Source organism: Lathamus discolor, chromosome 2 (genome assembly GCF_037157495.1).
Source record: "Lathamus discolor isolate bLatDis1 chromosome 2, bLatDis1.hap1, whole genome shotgun sequence".
NCBI classification, from domain to species: Eukaryota; Metazoa; Chordata; class Aves; order Psittaciformes; family Psittacidae; genus Lathamus; species Lathamus discolor.
Genome location: NC_088885.1, coordinates 66,838,150 through 66,859,116, shown reverse-complemented (window position 1 = coordinate 66,859,116; position 20,967 = coordinate 66,838,150). Strand labels below are relative to the sequence as shown.

Below are 20,967 nucleotides of genomic sequence, written 5' to 3'. Positions count from 1 at the left end.
TGTTCTCAGCTGAAAGTTGCTCAAAATAGAGAGGAATAAAGGAGCAAGAAAGATGCTTGGAGAAAAACTGCATATGTTTCACTAACAAACTATAATGTGCAAAGTGCTGTTTTGCAGATCAGGGTAAGCACACAAAAATTAAGAAGCACCAGAAAAATTGCACTAGGTCAGCAGATTTGTCTTAGAGATTCCCTCGCAGATTTAAGAGGCAGAGGAAGTGAGCAACAGACAACGCAGAGCTCAGCTTGACATTTGCGGACAGCGTATCAGCGAGTCTGGGTTGTAACTGTAAAGGTAAATGGGACACTGATACAGATGAGGTGGCACTAAGTGTAGAGCGAATCAGCCTTACGTGGCAGCAGCTCCCTTTAGGACTCATCAGGTGTACCGTGAGACAAGCATCTTGGATGAGATATAAATGCTTCAGCAGTAACTGTATTTCAAGAGTAAGGAGTAGGCACCAAAAGGTTATAGGAGAAGCAAGCAGAAATGTAAGAAGCAGAGGGGTGAGAGCCAGGGGTGAAATTATTCAGCAGAGGGAAAACCCTGCTCACTGGTCTTGTGATAAATAAAAATGCATGTTTCAGTGTATCATAAACAGTTTTGCCTTTTACACACATACACTTTAGCACATCTGTAGCCAGCATTAACACATTTGTGCCAGCAGAGTTACCTCAAAGAAGATGGTGTTACTCTTACTTTCCCCTTACATTTAAATATTCAGATTTGTGAGAATAGCTGAGGAGTTCTCTGTTTCCTGGCACAGCTATATACTGAAGGCTGCTCCATCTTTCCATCTTCCAGCAGTGTGGCTGGGATTTCTGTGCATACCTGGGGACAGACTTCTTCCCCTGTATGCCTGACTTTTCTAATAGAAAAGTTTGCACTTGAGTGCTTATGTAAGGGTGTATGTGTGCAGGAAGAGTTGTCGAACCTGAAAATTACTTTTTCTTTTCCTTTTTCAACAATTTTCAGAATTGATTTGTAAAGCTTCAGTGCATGTTGGAAAGACATTTAGACATTTAGATAGGTTTTTAAATTCTGGATTTTGAATGTGGAGGGTGGTAGGTTTTTTTATTTTTGTCATAACCCAAGGGAAAAAAGAACACTGCATCATATTTTTCTGTAGGAAAAAGAAAAATTGAGTTTGTGCATTTATTTCCACAAAACAAACAAATGCTTCTGAACATGGCATGTGCAGTTCCTTTTTTCATTGTGAGAGAGGTCTTTTTCAAGCATTTAAAAAGCTGGAGGTGAAATTATTACTATAGGCACCATCTCATAGGTCTGGCATTAGCAGATCTCCATGCCCCTTTTAGTATCATTGGGAGTTTGCTTGATGTGATATGAAGAGGAGAGTAGTGTTGTGCAAGTAATTTTTGCATGAAAGGAGATAATCTTTGTAATTTACCCTGTCTCTGTCCTGCTTGAGTTCATCAGCAGCGGAAATAAGCAGAGTTTGATGTTTGTTTTCTTTGTGGGCTTGATGCTTTGGGTCTGTTGCCAGATGGTTAATACTGGCTTGAGTGTGTTGCTGGAGTTGCTCCCTGATACAGAAGGGGGAGAGCAAGGAGCATGCCCACCCTCATATGCGCTACCACAGTGCGGAGAAATGTCAGGCTCTGGATATATTGTAGTTGACTGTACCAGACCAGCATCTCTCTGCCTCCCCACCCATGACAGCACAACAAAAAGGGGTAATAAAAATATCTGTCCTAATCTATTCTTGCACAGATGCATGGTCTGCAGCCTCCTGATAGGAAAGGAAAAAAAATCATCTGGTTGAGCAGAGCCAGTGATGGCATGAGCTGTCTGCATTGTTGGGAAAAACACCTCAGGATTGAGAGGAGGGAGAATGTGTTCCCCCTGACTGGGGTTTAAGATCTTTTATCTTTGTAAAGATAAATATATGTTTCCAGTGTAAACTGAGTAATCCTCATAGTTTGGCTACCCAGGCTACAGCCTCTGTATGTGTGTGTGTTGGCACAGGGAGGGTGAAAATTTGCTTGCTCTTTTTATATTTAATGGTGCATCTTGGGAGATGGCTGGGTGCTGCACAACCAAGGGTTAATGCCTGATGATGCATATGCAACCCTGGCTGGTGTGCTGGGCTGGCCCCACTGCACCCCTCCACTTCATGGATTTTTGTGATAGAGCTGGGAAGGGAGTGGGAAGCAAAGGTGTGCAAATCCATGCATGATATGGAGATAGTGTACCCTTTAGGCATGTTGGACTGAGTTGCACTCTTCCCCTTTGTGCAGTGTTGCCAGTTTGTTAGCTGCAGATTACAGACAAAAGCTTTTACAATTAGTATTTTAATGGGAGAGAAGAGGAATGACATTGTGACCCACTTACAAATGTGCCCGAGATTGGCTGGATTGCAGCCCACATTGGGGAAAGTGAAGTCCTGTTTCCTGGGGATTAGTCCAGAAAACCACCCCTTGTTATCGGTTCTCACCATTTCACAGGTATTCAAGAAGCACACGCCTTCCAGTTGTCCGATTAAAGAAATCCCAGATAGCGTGGGGATCGTTTCAGTCTGATGAAGCTGAGATTTCCTAAGCGCAGTATTTATAAGCCCTCCTGCTAGAGAAGTGGTGGAAGGAGCTTCTTTCCAAGAAAAATGTAGGCTGGGTAATCTGACATCATTCAGAGTCACATCACCCTACACCCACCAGAATTCAAAGATAGAATGGAAATGGCATAATCTGTTCTCACAGTAACACTAATAGTACTGCTCCTGCAGTTCATTGTGCATCGTCCCCACCCCACCATCGCCACAATTAACGTTTCTTGCAGTGACTTTGAAAACTGTTGCCATAACAAGGTTGCTGATCAGCGGCTACAAAAATCTTAACAAGGTACCTAATGCAGCTTTTTGTTTCCATTATTTTCCGCTTAATATATTCTGAAAAAGTCAGGAGGTTTTAACCTTGCTTTCAGCGGCGGTACCCTGGCATGTTTAATAGAATACCACTTCATTTGTACTGAAGCTAGTGTACACTAAAAGGGCTTGGAGACCCTGCTAATATAGTCAGTCAAATTGGTGCCTGAAGCCAAAGAAAACGTATATCCGAACACATGTTTTCGGTCTTGAGCTGAAAAAAAAAAATTCACTTCATGTTGAATAGCCTCTTCCAAGTGCCGCAGTTAATAAGCCATGTTATGTTTTTATTGGAAAAGTATGCTTCTAGCCAAGCATTCTTTGCATTTTTCCCAGGATTTAGTCATAAAATCACTTTAGACATATTGCAAGTATGAAATGTGTGCACATCAGATAAAGGGCAGCGATTTTTGTTTTGCTGTAAAAGCTCCATGGAAACATTTTTATCACCATCAAATGCAATATCCCAAGAAGTCTGGCCGTTTTCTTTACTGTTAACATCTAGCTGGATAAGAAGACACTGAATGACAGAGACCACGCTAACAAACTGTAGGTGATGGTGATTTGGCGAACAAATGCACAGCACTGTCCCTAGCATCAGAATCTGACTGCATTTTGTGTACAGCCTCAGACACAGGTATCTGGCCCTAATAGGCAACTGGTGTGCAGATGTACATCTTCAGTCCCTGCTGCCTAATTCTGTGTACATCAAAAAGTGAGAAACCTGGAGACTTGATGAACTATTTTAAGCATTATTATTTCAAGAAATGATTTACGCAAGCGAGAAAAGCCTCTAGCACAGTCGGCAGCCTGAGCCCTTGAAGGCTGTTGGATCTCACAACACACTCTCACAGCCCCCTCTGGCTGATGCTCGCAGCATCGTTGCTCTCTGCTCTGGAGCCAGCTGCAAAGTCCTGCTGATGGCTGAAGAAAAACCTTCCTGGAGGTGAGAAGGGCAGAGGTGAGTGAGATTCCTGGAGGGAACCTCTGCTAAAGGCAGCAGCAGTGAGGTTTTAAAAGAACAAGTGTATACGCTGTTTTATGTATTGGAATAGAGCGATCTAGCTATCAAACATATGTTCACACATACACAGTATACAGAGTAATGTGTATATACCACCTCGCCAAGCCAATCTGTGTTCTGAAGAAGAGAGATATTTAAAGCAGCTCTGCAAACTTTATAGCACTGGAAGAGACTAGCTGGGCTTGTCTCTGCGGGCCTTGCAGTAAAGCTGATCCGATCTGCATTTCTTTGTGTATACAATTTGAGTGTGTATTTGTGGGTAGCTATATCAATGCTAAGAAACAGGCACATGGATTAGGAATACAGATGAAGAGGAAAAGTCCCAAGGATCCAAGAGGGGTTACCCAGCCAAAAATCTCCGGTGTTGTGGGGAGGTGAAGTCTGGAAGGAGAACATTTAAAAGCCATCCCCGTGGGCTAAGGGAGCATTGAATCATCACTATTTCACTATTTCTTTGGGACCAGCATCTTTGTCTTCACTTCCTGTGGCACGGCAGCTACCTGCCTGGTTTGAAGAGCAGGCAGCAGCCAGGAGAAAGCCAGGACTGACTATGCCATGCTTGGCCTTTGCATGGAGAAGCAGAGTGGAAGTAGCAGGGTGAGAACTACTTGTTTGTCAGTTCAGCCCAAAGGGGTCAGGAAGCCCTGCTGTGTACCAGTGGTGGTGTAGGGAGCTCACCACCTGCCCATGGTGAGTCATACTTTTTGACAGACGAGTAAAACATCAGTTCTGTGATGTTCGTTCTTAATCATCTTGAGAAAAGATAAGCTGATAGGTTTGGGTCCTTCTGCAACCAGCACATTTGTTGGTGAAATTTTTGCTGTGGTGTAATGTGTAGATATGCATGTTTCCAGGTTAGGTGTTGAGTGCAGTTCTCACCTGGTGCAGGAGTCCATGATGGGTAAGTCAACAACATGCAACAGTTGGTCCTAACCCATTCCCCCATTCCTTGTGCCATGGTAACACCCTGTGAAAGAGCTGCCTCTTTGGTTTTCAGCTGGCTGGCAGGAATTCACCCTTCCACCTCTAGCTTCCCAGGAAAAATCTAGTTTCTAAGCCTAGATCCTCTAAAACAACCCTGAAGAGGAAGAAGTAGGACAAGGGGTCATCAGAGATAGGGTTAGTTCAGTGCAGCTGTCTCTCCACTCCCTGGCATCCTGTCTGGGATCTGTCTGCTGGAGCCTTCTGAAGGAAGGCAGCTCCCCAGGGAAGATCTCCTTCTGTTCACTGGCCAGCCTGCACTGATGAGCGTGAGCTACCAGCAGAAGTCAGAGCAAGATCTCAAAGGCAAACATCACAACAATAGTGAGAGTAGTTGGGCTACTATCCTACCCCTCGCAGGGTCGCACTCTGGAGATACAGTTACAGGTTTGTGTGTGGTTCGCCAGAGAGATCACACTGCATTCATTCTGGATCAGAGGGGGTTGAGGTTTCTTCTATTATAAACAAATCTCTGAATGTCCTTACTAGTTGAGTATCTAAAATATTTGAGCACTTGGCCTTTTTTTGACAACATGGCATTTTTTGCTTGCATGCACTGTAGCAGCTTTCATAGAAGAGGAACTTGATTCCAATGCTGTCTTTCAAAATGCCTTTTTTTATTATTATTGTACCTAATCAATCTTGCTGTGTTACTAAGAGCAACATCCCCATTGGCCAGTCGAAAAGCTGGAAGTCTTACATGGCCTTGTGTATAGCCCGGCACAAAGCTCCCTTTCATTGCTTCGGCTGGCTGCATTACCAGCCGTGCCGAGATCACAGTCCTGATAAAATGGTGTTGAAAGCACTGAGAGTTTCAGGCTTCGTGCTCTCTGCTGAAGGGATAATTTTAGAATGTTCTTCCCCTTGATAATAGTAATTTTACAGCAATGTAACTGTTGGATTTAGGAGTTAGATCAGTGTAAATGAAGGCAGAATCAGATAATTTCTTCTGAGGCACAGAACAAAACTCTTTGTATCAGCAGTTATAAATGTGTAAAAAAAATCTGAATGTGCATACACACACAAAAATCTGCACCCTCTTAAGACAAGACTGTAAATAATTAATATAATAACCTGCTTACAAATTCAATCTGGGTGCATTAAGTTAGTCAAGACATTTCACACTAATCCTTTTTCATCTTGTTTTGCTTCCTGTACCCCCATGAATCTGGGTAGCTTCCACCTGTATGAAGAGCAAGCAAGCATTTTTCCTTCTGGTTTGAGAGCTGCATTTTTGAAAGAATCACACCTCTTCCAGGTTTCCAAGGATGTTTTCCTGGGGTTTTTTGTTTGTTTTCCTATACAGATTTTTTCCGTGTTTCCAAAAAAATAAAATGTGACACATTGTATCCACATTCCTAGGGGCAAATTTTGCAGCTCTTGCAAATAAAGTGCTTAACAGCTTCTTGCAAGGTGATTGTACTAAACAAATATAGTAAATAATCATGAAATTACAACATGTCTCATTTACACCTGAATGGAGTTACTTAGATGTGGGATGTCTTGGGACAAGTAGCTCCAAGTATGCTGTGTCGGGTTTTGTGTTCTCTAATACAGCAGCTTTATCACTTGCATAGATAAAAAACATGACATTTTGAAAAGGATACGAATCTCACTTGATTTTGCTCTTCTACGGGTGACTGAAGTTAGGAACCTAAATAAAGCTGGTCTGATACTCAAAGGTGCTGAACAACTGCGTCTTCTATTTAAGTAAAAAGGAGGTGCAGCTGCTGAGCCCATCTAAAAATCAAGCAGTTTTAGGTACCTAAAAATGGATTTAGAAGCCAAACATAAGAATACAAGGTTCAAAATACTGGTCCACAAAAAGTCCATTTTCAGTGGTGAACTGAGCAGGGACACAGTTGTACTCAGATGTTTGTGCAGAGCTACCTGTCGTCATTACAGTAAGCCCTTTTTGGAGAGGTGCAGGACAGAAAAGGCTTTGTTCGAAACATTGTATTCATAGTTACAGAAATTCATGAAGGGATTCAAGGACCCACAGTACCCAAAGTCATCTTGCAAATAGGTCACAAGGTAGAAGCCCCAAGTTCCTTGAAGACTTAAAAAAGTACTTTTGCTTCTCCAGAACGTAATGATTGGCTTTTTCCAGCACCCTTATGCACCCTGGCTTTGCTACAGTAGTGTAGGTCATCTTATCAGGGGTGTAGAGGTGAAGCATAGCTCCTTCCGTCTGTAGTTCAAGTGAAAAAAACATGTTGAATTTGGCCTCCTGTACTGCAACCTGGATACAGGAGCTACAAAATCCTTGCCACAGCTTGCTCTGTTTGCAAAGGCTTAGTAATTTTGCAATAGGTTTTGGTTTTGTTGTGTTGTTTTTTTCAGAAAATCAAGGGACAGTGATAACGGTACCCTAAGTCTTTCCTCATTTGGGCAATACAATGAGTGTCGCAGAAGGCACTGTATGTGTTTTCATGTGAGTTGCAGAAGCAGTACGTTTAGCAGAGACAAGATGAGCCAGCTGTTATGCTTTCTTAGTGATGTAGGGATGGGCTAGATGAGGTGGTAGTGCAGTGGTGAAACCTTCTGCTGTGTTGGTGATGTCCACCTAGTTCCCTGCTCCTGCCAGAGGCTTGCCGTGGGCTTGGGGTTGTTCCATATGCATGAAGGCAAGAGCACTGAGTCCTCCAAAAGGTAGGTTTGTTAGACACCATTTACATTTAAAGGAAGAAAAACACTGATTCCTGCTTGCAGCTACTTGTCAGCCAGCCTTCTGAACTTGTGTTAGATTTATCTCACTTACCTAAGCTGCGAGCAGACCCTGTGCACCAGTAACAGCACCATTTATATGCCATTTGTACAGCAGTGAAGTATGAGACAACATGATTCTCAAATTAGTGTTCTGTTCATTGATAGGTAAGGGCAAATGCCGTAGCATGTATTAAACCCTTCCTGCATCTGCTTCTCCTGTGTGTAGTGTTGTGATACGGCTAAGTGACCTGTAAACTCGTACCAGATAAATTTGGTTAATAGCTGTGGCCCAGCCCATCATTCCTTTGGGCAAGTGTCATGTTAGTATTTCCAGAGGGAGGTCATCAGGCTTAGATCCAGTGGGTGCAGAAATGGACTTCTGGGGTGAGTGTTTACCACCTATTGATTTCAGGGAAAAGGTCCTCTGGGGAGGACCTCATCACATCCTTAAGAGATCACAGCTATGAACTGTGCATTTCTGAATAATGGAAGAGATGTGCCCTTGGTCATGCAGCTGGACAGATTCTTGAGCACCTACTGCCAGTGTGTTGACAGGGGTAAGTTATTCTAGCTGGGCTGACATTGATTTATGACTTTGTATTATGGCTGGAGTCTTCTTGCCTCTTTGTCACCAGAGTGTGTGCGTACCTCCTTTGCTTTTGCCCTTATTATGTCCTTTGAAATTCGTGCATGCTCATGCAGCTGGGTTTAGATAGGGTGAAAAGTCCTCAGATCACAGCTAGATTACGGGGGAGAAATAAACACAAAGTTGCATGCATAGCTTTGTTTTATTTTAGGAGAAGAATTCGGAAGATCTGAGAGTAAAATTTAGCACAGAATGTTTAGATTTAAATATATATATATATATATATTCTTCGCTTGACTTGCCTTTGAGCATTTTCTTAAAAGTACTAAAAGAACTCTTTTAATGAAGCATAAAAATTGATTGTTTCTTGCCAGGAGGGATCATCTTCAATCTTCAGATACTAAAGACTTCATGAGAACCACGAGAAGAATATCTTCTTGAGTCATTTACATTTTTTCCCCTTTTGCAGGCTTATGTAACCATGCAGAAAATCTAATAATAAATGTGCTATTAGTATCCAGTGTGGCACCTTCTGCAAGCTGAGGTGTCATTTTATTACAAATAATGGTGCAGAAATGTTGTAGATGGGGAGAGCTTCTGTATGTGGCTTATTTGAGTAACCTTTATCAAAAAGATGTTGGGCTAATTGATTCCATCTTTGCTTCTGTTTGACTCTTCTATTTTATTGTTCGAGGGAGGAAAGCCTGGCTGCTTGCTTTTGTTTCTGTGAAGTCTGGCATGCTATTAGTGGTGTTGGAAGGAATAGACTCGTAACAGTACTGAGAACCAGGTGTCTTGCAGTCTTTTATTTTTACATACAAGCCCACCCCTTCTTTGTTCACCCACCCACAGGCTCTTGAGGATTAAACCTGACCTACAAGCATCCCTTTCAGTTCTGGTCTCCAGTCATTTGAGCAGGGATTGACAGCCTTGTGATGAGCACTCGCACAGGCAAAGCTACCAGGCTGATCTGCTCTTACAACCTTACTGCTGGTGAGTTCAAACTTGATTCAGCTCCACAGTCCTCACTGCTGAGATTGCAGGCTCAGTTTGAAGATGGGCAACCTACTGAGCGGCAGTATGCGACCTGCAGGGTCTTTTCTTCCCTAACTATTGCAAATTATTCCTCTTTTCTATTTTTTGGGGTGGCTCTTCCTGTTGCACTTGTACCCTGCCAGCAGCAGTAGTCACACCCAGAGTATCATCTCCTTTCAAAGGTGACTGCAACATGTTCACTCTCTAGGTAGTTCCCTTCCTCGTGGCATCTATTCTTCTGATTTCATGCAAGTTATGCACTCAGTTGTTTCTTGAGGTGAATATTTAAAGCATAAGTCCTCTCCTCTGTGGCTGTTACCATGTGCTTTGAAGACACCATAAGAAAACTATAATAATAAAAAGTGTGATGCTACTTTTGTGTAAGTTACCTCTCTAAGCTGAAAGAGAGCTTTTCTCTTTCCTGAAAGAAAGGAGAGCATGAAAATGCCATTGATGGCATCTCCCTGGTCTGGAGTGTCAGTGTGATTTTCTTACCAAAAATGGTTTAGAAATTGTCCTAGTCACCAAAAGAAACTCCTGAAACCTCTAGGTGTGTCAAATGCCACCTGCCTATGGACGCCTAACTTCAGTCTCCTTTGTTTGCACAGGGATGTGGTCTCTCATGAATGTCCATCCCGGGTTTGCTCAGTGGTGCTGACTGGCACAGTATGGTGCCAACCATTTTCCTGGCTGCTGCCTTCTGGCCATGCCGTTCTCCCTGGTTGAATCGTGCCAGGGAATGAGGCAGCACCTTGGGTCACCCCTGCCGTGGTCACCCCACAGCCTCTCAGTGCCCCTCTCAGTGCCAGGCCTTGCTCTTAAGAAGCTGAAAGGCCCAGGTTTAAAAACATGTTTAAATATGAGTGTGGCCTGCGGCACAAGGGATGTAACCACAACCTCACCAACCTCATCTCCCAGGAGTTTGGAGTAGCTGGTGCTTTGGACCTGCAAGCTTTGCAGGGTGGGGATTTAGAGAGATGGTTTGGGATAGGAGGTAACCTAACCGTTGCCATCCATAGCTGTTCCTGGCTTTTATAAGCAATAAGTCACTGAAAAAAGGGTAACCCCACCCCAAAGCGCACAGGAAAGAGCCTGATTGTTTGCTGTAATCTCATATGAAACAGCTAGAGGAAAACAGTCAATTTTTCAAAAGTGTTCAGTACTCTGCACCAGCATAGCAATTCCAGTTTGGGGTGTTGAATGTGTCTGTTATTGTCACAGCTGATAGCATTCAGTTGTATGTGAAAGATTATGCACAGTGTAACTCTGCAGGGTTGGTTTACTGGTGTTTCCTCCTGTATGTTTTCCTAGACAATTTAGTGCTTAGTGGTAGGGTCCTAAACCTGTAAGTTACTGAGTACCATAAAATCACATTAAAGCCAATGCATTCAGCTCCTTGACGGATTGCAACTTCATTTTTGATGCAGGTTATGGTGGTGATTTGGCAATACAAATAAAGCTATTTTTAAAGGTCGTTGTGTTGTAAGCTTTTATAAAGCTGTACTCACACAATGGATCTCTTAAATCTGTACTTCTGCCTGCTAATCCCAGAGACTTATTTCTTTCCGCTTTGGTGTTCTTGCTTTGATTTATTTTTTCTTTTTCCTTAATAATGTATTTTCTTTCATGGCTTCTCATAGTTCCTTAGTTTTGCAGCCCTTCTCCTACTTGGGTGGGTCTTTTTATGTCTTTGTTAGCTGGGGATCGTTCCCAGCAGTGGTAGCTATGGGACTCTGCCACTTGAAATGCTCATTCAGAACTATATTGAATAATTTCCTGGCCCATTTCCCTTCTGTTTTACTTTTAAACATGTGATAAGTTTGTCTGCAGAAGGTTGATGCCAACCTAGAGGAGGGCTGTATTCACAGGCCGGTAACATGGGGAGGGTTGAGCTGAGTGCATGCCATACTCTTGTGCTCACAGTAATGCAGAGGCAAGCTATTACAGACTTCAGATCTAGAGTCCAGTCCAATCCTGAACCCTTCCTGGGAAAGCCTGGATTTTGCTGTTTAGGACTCACTTAGCATGCAGCATTTGTACCATCGTCATATGCATCTTTTCAATTTGTTTTTGTTGGAAGGATGACTTACCTCAAGACTATTCTTCACGTGTCATTTAAAGGCTTTTCCAGGCCACTTTTTTGAGAAGAAAACCAATTATGAAACTTAGGCAATAGGAATTGCTTTGCTGAACTGGCAGAAGCCATTCTCCAGTGTCCAGTCCTTGTAAAAATCTCCTACATAGGGAAACCTCTAGGGACAGTAGTGCAGCTGTCTTGTAGCTGCGGGGTACAGGCCATTATATTGTGGATGGATATATGTGGGTGCATGTCCATGCATCTGTTTGCACCATGGAGAGCTTGGTGGTGGACATACACAGTAGAACTTCTGCAACGGAAGAGCCAGCCGCTCTCATGCTGGAGGGAGAAGAATGCACACTGTCATATGTGCTGGGGTTTTGTTCCTCTTGCTCCCTGGTTAAGCTTTATTGGCAAAAGGAGTGCAAGGTCAAGACTGCGCTGTTTATTTTGCTTCTCAGCTAACTGAAAAATACATCCTTGCCTCACTGCAGCCTGCCAGGGACCGAACTTAATGGTCAGTGTTTTAATGCAAGTGACACCAGCCATTAGGCGAGCAGTGTAAATGGTAGTCGGTCAGCCCTTCCTTCCCAGTGGTTTGCTGTATTTGCAAGGCCATCGACCCCTTGCTCGCAGAAGCACGTGGATGGCCAGCGGCTGGAGGGGAGCTGCCATGCCTGGAGACCTCAGACTCAGCTAACCACTGCAGAAACCTTCCATTGTGGAAAAGGAACCACTCTGCAGTGGTACCCTGCGCTGTTCCCTGAAGGTCCTTCTCCTCCCTGAGGTGCAGGGACTGCATTCTGTGCTTTCTGAGGCGGCAAAGGCTTATCTGTGTGGCTCTGGGAAAGCCTGATGGCACTGGTTTAGGTTCAGGGCTGCTTTTCAGAAAGCACAAGCATAAGGGCTTTCTTCATATGTCCAGAAACAGAGGCATATGAAAAAGCCAGGCTATCAGAAAGCTTTTGTCTTTTAACCCAGTTGTGTTTCTGCATTGCGAAGATGACATGCATATGAGATGGCGTGATGAGAGACATTGTGCTGGGAGCTCACGATCGCTGCTAGGAAGCTGTGGGGAGGAGGAGCAAGCTCCTTCCCTTCACGAGTTTCACAAACGGGAGCTTTTCTGGTACTTGGTGATCATCACATTCCCTCTCCTGTGACAGGGAAGGAGGCTGCTCCCCTTTCAGCCTCTCCCACTTGTAAGCTGTTTATTCACATTAAGTGGTGAGGAGGCTGGATGAGCCGTACTTCTGTGGTGTCCTTAGTTAACACAAGGATCTGACAATTGTATTTCTGATTATTCTCTCACCGTCCCTACCTTTTAAAAATATTTCTCTTTAATTGCTGCTTTGTCAGCTGTGCAATATAGTACTGGGATCCAAAGGTGCTTGTTAAATAAGGGATTTAAGGCTGCAGGGGATTGAGCTATCATTGTGAGTCTGAGAATGGGACCTGTGAAGCATGTTATCCAAGGCCACTGTGGATAGTTAAATTAAATGAATGGTTTTGTGCTAAACATTTTTTTCAAACTAATTCAATTGCGTGAAAGCTGGGAGTAAGCCTTAGCAAGCTGGATGGTGAAGGCTGGAGAGCCACAGGTGCTACCCGTTTCCATTGCACTGCCATTAATGAGCAGTTGAAGACTATATCCCAGTCCACTGTTTCTAGGTACTTCCGTGTTTTTCATTGCCCTTCCTTAAAAGTGGCCCAGAAAAGAGGCCAGTAGGCAGAAAGCATTAGAAATATGCAGCAGGGAAGCAATTGCTGTGCAGTTGTCCCAGGATACCGTGGGGCTGCCATCAGCCTTCCCAAGTTGCTTGCTCAGTGGAGGTGGTCAGTGAGGGAAAGGAGCTGCAGGAAACGGGTGGAGAGTGACAAGTCTGCAGTAAGAACTGCAGCTCCTGCCAAAAAGCAGTGTAACAGCTGTCATGCCTGCAAAAGCCAGCTTACTTTGAGCATCTTCTCTTTCCTCTGTGTAGGGGATGGGTTGACTGATAGGCATCGATATGGTGGTCTAGTGTCTTGCTTGTGCCCGTCGGATCTGTGTAGTACTCTGGATCTTTTTGTGGGAAGGGGGTACAACCCCTGTTTGTGGATCAGCATGCTGCTGGATGCCATGCAGAGTCAGATGGTAACTCTGCGGCCTGGAGACCACACTGCTCTGGGGGAGATCCTGCTGAGAAGGCGGAAGGAGAGGCAGGGCAAGCTGCCTGCGGGTAGAAAAGCAAGGAGCCCTGCCCCAGCGACAAGTTCCTGCCTTGTTTGCTCTTACAGTTATTTTTCCAAAGATCTATAAAAGTCAAGTTCTCTTTTAGTTTCTTTTCTTTTTATCATTATCTGTGCCTTAGGAAAGAAAAATAGTTTGAGCAGCTTGAGCTGTGCCCTGCCAGACTTGCCTTAGCCTACACAGCCACAAGAGGGACAGTGTTAGGCAGTTGAATCTCCATACAGCAGGGTGGTTGCATCCATAGATGTGCTTTCTGCTGGGCTTTGGGACTTAAGTTTTGGACGGGAAACAGGTGAGAAGGAGGCAAATCTGCATGAGGTCTGGTGCAGCAGAATGCGGCAGAGGTTTTCCCTGATCTCCTGCGTAGGCATCAGATGCATCAGTCTAGTTTCCGGTACTGACTGGCCAGCAGAATTAGTGTGAGCCCAAGCGGAAAGACCATAGCTAGGGGACGCAAAAGGTGAGATGGGATGTATGGGACTGCCCTGAGACTCAGTCCAAAGGTGATCTCCTCAGCCAAGGGTCTGTTCTCTGTACAGAGACCTAATTTCATTGACTCCTTGCATCAGGGCCAATAGCATTTGTGTTTGTGCCACCAGTGGGAGGTTATGATTGAGGCTGATTCTTGCCTTGTTTGCCTGAAGCGCTATGAACTATTCCTTTACAAAGGGAGGGGGAGGAATGGGCAGGGCTGTGGGAACACCCTCTTCACCAGTACACTTTGCAGTAAAAAATGTTACCCCCGTGTGAGGTCTGGACTCCCTGGTGGCTGCAAAGGATGTCATGGGTGGTAACACTTCCTACATCTATTCTCTGTTGCTAATGGCCCTGGTTTCACCATGCACAGGCATGACCCCTTTGGGGCAATAAAAAGCTAGTCGTCCTTCCCTTAAGCTGTCAGCAGTGGTGTTTTTTTTCTTTCTGCTTTGCTTTATCATTGTTTTCTCTATGACTGTAGAGGATGCAGGCTTTCTCCACTCTAATCCCTGTACACTTGGTGTGTGGGGTGTCTATAATATTTCTTCTGTGTCTCTCTCTCTTGCATCAGTAATTTAGAGAAGGTACAGGTTTGTAGCACAGCTGTGTGAATCCAGGGGGTAAAAAAATAGTGCTACCTGCTTTGTGTTTTCTGTCTTCATTCTGCATGGCTCAGAGAAGGCATTCATGGGGCAGGAATGGTAGAGTCTGATCAATGAAAACACGGGTTGATAGGATCACAGGGAAATTTGAACTGATGCCTTTTTTACCTTCTAGAGATCTTCCAGTGATGAGGGAGAGGTTTCAGGGGCACAATTTTGCCTATCTGTATGCAAAACTGTGAGGTCCTGAGATAAATGAGCATAGAGGGCTTTACTTTCATCATCTCTCCCCTTTTCTTATCCTATGTGGTGTGGAAATGGTGGCTGTGGTCAGGATAAGAGCTGGAAGACAATGTGGTTTTGTGCCTTCTGCAGGTAACCTGGTATCTGTCCACAAGTTCAGGATCTGTGTTCTTTTTTGCTTGCTACAAAAGCACATATTTTTTTTTTCTGCTCTGCATGGCTCCAGATCTATCCAGGGGAAAAATGCAGTTGTTGTGGCATGCCAGCGCATGGCTGTTAGCCCTGCAGGGTATGTCTGTGCTATAGTTAATGTAGACCTGATGATGAGTAGAGGGACTGCTTGGCTGTACTTCTCCTCACTTTCCAGGAAATCAATTTGACTTGCCATTTTGAATTCAAAACCCTGAAACAACAAACAGCTCCTGCCTCCTACTTAATAGTGCGAGGAATGAGCAGCTTGGCCGTGCAAAGGCTGGACATCCCCCTGGCAGAGGGATGACTCCAGCCAGGCAGTCTGAAGCAAGCACAATTAATTTATTTTCTTCCCTGATCTGTGAACCTTCTTGGTCACCGGAGCATTGAGACCATCAGCAGAACGGTGTGCTGGATGTGTCCTCACACACCTCTCTGTGACTGCCTGACCCCAGGGCTTCACTTCTCAGTAAGCCCAAGTGCCTGTGGTCCTCTGACTAGGCTGTCCCCCAGAAGCTGCAAACCTGGGAGCTCCACAGTTTATACTCCCCATACAAACAAATATGCCTATGCCATTCACACTGCTGGTGTATTAATAGTGTCAAAGCAACATTAGTGTTTTCTGCTAGAGCAGTGCACCTGCTGAAGTTGTTCAGGGTCACCAAGCACTGCAGTGATGCTTTACTGCTTTCTGCAGGCTCCAGCTTGTGCTGAGGAGGAGGGAAAGGGGTTAATTAGACTAATACGAGTTGTGGGTGGAGAGCCACCCAGATGTTTCAAGTCTGCTTGCTGGATTCATGTGCTCAGTCCAAGAAAGAAGGCAAGTCAAGGAGCTGAGATTGTTACCTGTTCTGGTTTAAATCTGTGATAAGGTAAATGAAAGTCTCCTAGCAGCTGAGGTCAGCATTTGCCCAGCAGTGTATATAGTACTCCCCTGCGAGATGCACTGATAAATACTTTTTTTCCACAGTTCCATGTATTTGCAAGTCTGAAGCCACTGTTGCAATCGCTCTCACCTATTTTATAGGCCAGAAATTGGTTTTAATTAAAGCTCCTCTGAGATTGTTTAAAAATGATCGGATCCTCAGTTACTGGGTGAGTAGCTCAAGGGTATGAAGGCTGCCTTTGTGTGGATCATGTGAAATAACATGAGCCAAGCTTTGCCCAGCAAGAAGAGCACTGAAAGCAGCCCCTAGTACATGTAAGTGGTGACTTTTCCACCCTCAGTGAAATCTGGGTATTATAGTATACCATGGGTTTCAGATGCTCTTAGACACAGGCTTCACATATATAATCTTTCATGGATTTACTTTTGCAGAGCAGAGTCTAGAGACACTGTGCTTTATCCCCTAGAGAAACTGCTATGGCTATGGGTTGACCTTGCAGAAAAGAAGCAATGTCCTAGCTGTTTAATGTGGCCACCTTAGAGAAACAGTAGCTGTAAACTGGAAAGCCATTTCTATCTGAAACATGGTAATTGGGGAGGAACCATGTACATGCCTCCTGGATGTGATCCGCCTCCTAAAGGGACCATAGTAGCTGTAAGTGGATAGGTAGGAAAGGCAGAGCAGGATATGCAACCTTCCCACAGGACAGTGATATTTGGAGCTCTGTCTATTTAGGATAATGGCTCAGATAAGATGTGGAAAAAATGGGAGAAAGTTGTGTAGTGCGCTCCACCTGCTAATGCATACAGAGAATTTTGCATGGAAATTAATGGTGATCCTGTTGGCACTGCCATCGGCAGCACCCTGGTCCTCAAAGGTGTGCCCAGATCCAGAGGGAAAGGCATGGCCAGTGGAGGGCTGGCATTAGGCTGAGAGGGTCAGGAGCCGTCTCCAAATTGCCTGAGAAACCCAAGCTTTCACTGGTAATTAGGGGCTTCTGCTGAAGGGCTGAGAGCTTTTTGTATCGCTTCAGGTCCCTGAATAAGCTCTTTTATAAATTGTCTCTTATCCTCTAGCCTTTCTGCTTTGGTTTTCCTTAATTTTGTTTTACTTGGAAGGGCAAGATTTGACCTACAGAAATTGCTTCAAAGGTAATCGTCCATGTCTTGCAGAAGATTTTGATGATAGCGTTTAGCAGTTTATAAATGCAGGCCATCTTTTAGTTCTCCACAGACCAAAATATATAAATTAAAACTTTACTGCTAAAACAAAAGGGAAACTAAGCAGATAAAACCAAGAGGAAACATTAGGAAACCAGATTAATTACATTCTTTGTGATTCTATTCTTAACTCATATTACAATGGGCACAAAATGCTTCCTTTATATCCCCAAATGTTCAGCCTAGAATTACTTAGAAAGAATAGCCGTGGGCACAATATACACCCTGTATTCCTTACTGTAGTTTCCATTGTGGCAATCCAAGTCAGTGTTTTCTACTCTCCAGTTTTATCAATCTGAGCAAGTCTGTTCCTGGGGCTCTCCTGAAAAGCAGAAGGGTGAAAGTGAAAGAACATCAGGTCCACAGAAATGTCAGAAGAAATGCTTTCCATTATGGTGCAGATCATGAATTTGGCTTCAAAGAAGTGATTTATACTTTGAGATTTTACAGAGCAGCTACATGGAGGATTTTTTTACTACTGGACAGGGTATGCTCCCCACAAGGTTACCTCTTTAAGCATTTTCTCCACTAACAGGATTGCAGATGAATAGTTTCTTGCCTTTATCCTTCTGTTTTATCTCTGCTCTCCCCAAGAATCCCTCTTAATTCCTCAGTTGCTCCTTGGGGTGAAATAAGGACAGTGTACTCAAAGTGGAAGGTGAGAGAAATGCAGTGTTAAAACAAACTGAAGCTGGGATGATTTGCCAGGACTAGGGAGATAACTGATGTGATCAGGGTCATTTCACAAACATCAGGGGACAAGGGTCAGGAGTAAAATCTGTCGTTAGCAAATCTGAAAGATAGCATTGCCCTGAAAGTACTGAGTTGATCAGAAACTGCTGGAGTTTTCTACTGAGTAAGTTTTCAATGACATTAGCATCAGTGTTATTATAAGAAAACAGAATATCAGCAATTAGTTTTCAGTTCTAGAGGTTTAAAATACCTTGCTTCCCTATTAGAGTCAATTGAGTACTGGCATTAAATGATGTGCAAAGGAACACTTTTTTAAATAACTGATGATTTTTGGTGATGCTTGAAACTTAACTCTGTTACTGTGCATTAATGTGTGTTTTGGTTTACTATGGTTTGGTGACTGGGTTTAGGTTTTTTCTGGATGGCTTGTGCCAGCACACTGCAAAGCATGCAAGAATATTAAATAAGAGTAGTGATGAGGGTACTGACTGAAATTCAGTGCTGGTAACTGAACTGGCAGCAGCTTCCAGTTGTCCACACTCCACCTCCCTCCTCTCCCCTCAGCCCAGTTTGCTGGTGTTTTGAAGAGAGTATGCGCCTTTTCCTTAATTCTGCAGGTTTTAGCGTGACCTTTTAATGCAACCTGCTGCCAGTGCCAGTTTGCTGCATCTCCTGAATAAGTCAACGCATTTGTTCCCATCTGTGAAGTGGAAGTAATAAGAAGAGTTCTCACTCTGCTGGGATGCGATGACATTAAGCTGTTAAAATTTGGAATAGGTTCCTTGTGATTTAAAGATATGTGTGCATATCATTAACCTGTGAGCAAATGGAGAGTTGAAAGCAGGATGTGAGAGTCCAAAGTGTAAGCACTGTTCCTTCCAAAGAGAAAGTGTTTCAAGTGGAGGGATTAAATTAAAAAAACAAAATAAAAAAAACACATGCATGACCAGATAAAAATCAATAGCAAATACCAGCAAATAAAGCAAAAAGTATCCCATAGAGCTGTCGAGGTTCAGTAAACAGTTTTGTTCTTTCCTGCCCTTTGTCTGGAAATCTTGGTTTTCTCTGAAAACCCAAGCTGCAGTACAGAGTATGAAGTAACGCTAAGCTAAAGAAGCATTTGTTGCATATCTTTGTTCACTTACAAAACCAAAGTGTGCTATTTCAAGCAAGTTTACAACATGCATCAGTCACAACTTCACTTGCTTCCCAGGAAACGGGTCTGTCACTTTGTTGTTGTACTAATGCACAGCACATGTAACTTAGACTCGGGCTTGAATAAAGCTGCTTGGTTGCATGATCAGTTACATAGTTCATTGCATTGAATCTACTTACTGTGGAAAGCAGTGGATTCACAGTCTCCATTCACTTAAATGGGATTTTGCCTTCACCTTAGCTCGTACTGTCCTGCCTTGCACAGTGGCAACCAGGTCTGGAGTCTGAGTGGCCCAGTTCAGTGGAGGATATAAGCCTGCCCTTCCAACTAAATGTTCACTGAATGTTCTTAGTGGTGAGACTTTAAGCAGGCTAGTTTCACATTAATATGCATTCAAGTGGTTTTCTAGGTCTGGACCAGCTTTGATCTCTACTCAAATGAGTTAAAGTTATTTGGGCAGTTGTTTTGTGCACAGAAATATCCAGTGACTGGTTCTGTATTAGAAACATTGTGTTTGGGCATGGGCAGAGGTTTCTACTATGGGAAAAAATCATTACTAGATAAGGAAAAGATCTCAAAATTAAAATTGAGAATCATTCTGTTTATACTCCAAGGGCTGCTATTTACTTTTATAGATTTGTTTATACAAGTTTTGAGGACAACTGCATTTTTATCATATGAATTATCCAACTCCTAACAAACTCCCCTAGAAAAATTCCTCAGAGTTTTCCTCAGGGCTGTTAAAAGAAAACAAACAAACAAAAAAAAATATAAAGAAAGGACAGGGTGGAGCAGTTTAAGAGGTTGTTCAAAATTGTGTTTGTTTTTCCACCAAAGCTTAAGTAGTTGTAAATTATACATATACATGAAACAAGCATAACCAGTGCTAAAAACCAGGGATATAGCCATGTTTTGAACAGTTTCAAAACTGCACAGAAATTACTGTCCCCTGCATGTGCTATTAACACCCAAACTTTCCTCGTCCTACAGTTTGTGACACAGAAATCTAAGCTACTGCCTATAAGATACCATATACCATGCAGTATTCTGTTGGACACTGGTTTTCCATCTGTTATTTTATTCCTAGGACTGACATAAGCAGCATCGTGATCATAAGATGCAGAGATGTAGTTTACGTGTAAAACTGGTACGCACTTTTGGAGAGCCATGTTAGTGGCCTGTTAGCAATCAGTGTCTTGATGCTGTGGCTATAAAAAGGGTTTTGGGTGGAAAAGCCTCCCAGGGTGTCATTGGACAAGTTCCATTTGCATAGCGATATTGATGGCAGTAGGCCAGATGGCATGTAGCAAAATCCTGAACCCAACAAATTTCACAGAGGTGAATTTTTTCCTCTGGGGCCAGGACTTTGTGTTTCTAAATCTCATGAAGCTGCCCAACTCTGTGGGGGTTAGAATGTCACTTATGGGAGGTGGCTGCATCTTGTGGTCTCCCATTGCGTCCCTACTCTTGACTGCAAGCAGAGATAACTGGAAAAAGAGCCTGAACTCAGAGCCTGAACTCAGGAAACCACTGCTCTTAATTGTTACGTATTCAGTGGGGCAAGGCAAGTCATTCCCAAAAAATGACAGACATAAAAAGAAGGTTGTAAGCAGGAATGAGTTCCCTTCCCTCAGCGAGAGTTGTACGTATGTTACGCACTGCACCCTCATTGTGTTCATGTCCAGATCTTCAATAGCATGTGCTGGAGCAGCTGCCATTCATGTTAGCTATGCAATTCAGCAGTCAAGAGTAGAAACTGCAAATGAAGTCTGTTTTTCTGTTGCTTTACACTGTTTATGGCTACCTAGTTGTATTATTATTACTGCTTATGGCTGCCTAGTTGTATTATTATTACTGCTTTCATAGCTTTTGCTTTTCTGTAACATACCAGCTCTTGTCCACTGCCAGCAAACTGGGATTCCAGATGTCCTATCATTGTGGGGGCACTTTATGAAGTGACCAAGAATGCAT

At 43.5% G+C, this 20,967-nt stretch overlaps 1 protein-coding gene across 11 annotated transcripts in view; it reads left to right on the top strand.

The window, feature by feature from the left end:
- Positions 1-20,967, top strand: part of ATXN1 (ataxin 1) — a 255,986-nt gene that overhangs the window by 194,129 nt on the left and 40,890 nt on the right. For 2 of the 11 annotated variants that reach the window (XM_065667303.1, XM_065667298.1), the window contains one exon: positions 9,037-9,177. The exons of the other annotated variants lie outside the window; for them this stretch is intronic. The gene's annotated coding sequence lies outside the window, so the exon portion shown is untranslated. The remainder of the gene's footprint in view (positions 1-9,036; positions 9,178-20,967) is intronic. 11 annotated transcript variants of the gene reach the window in all.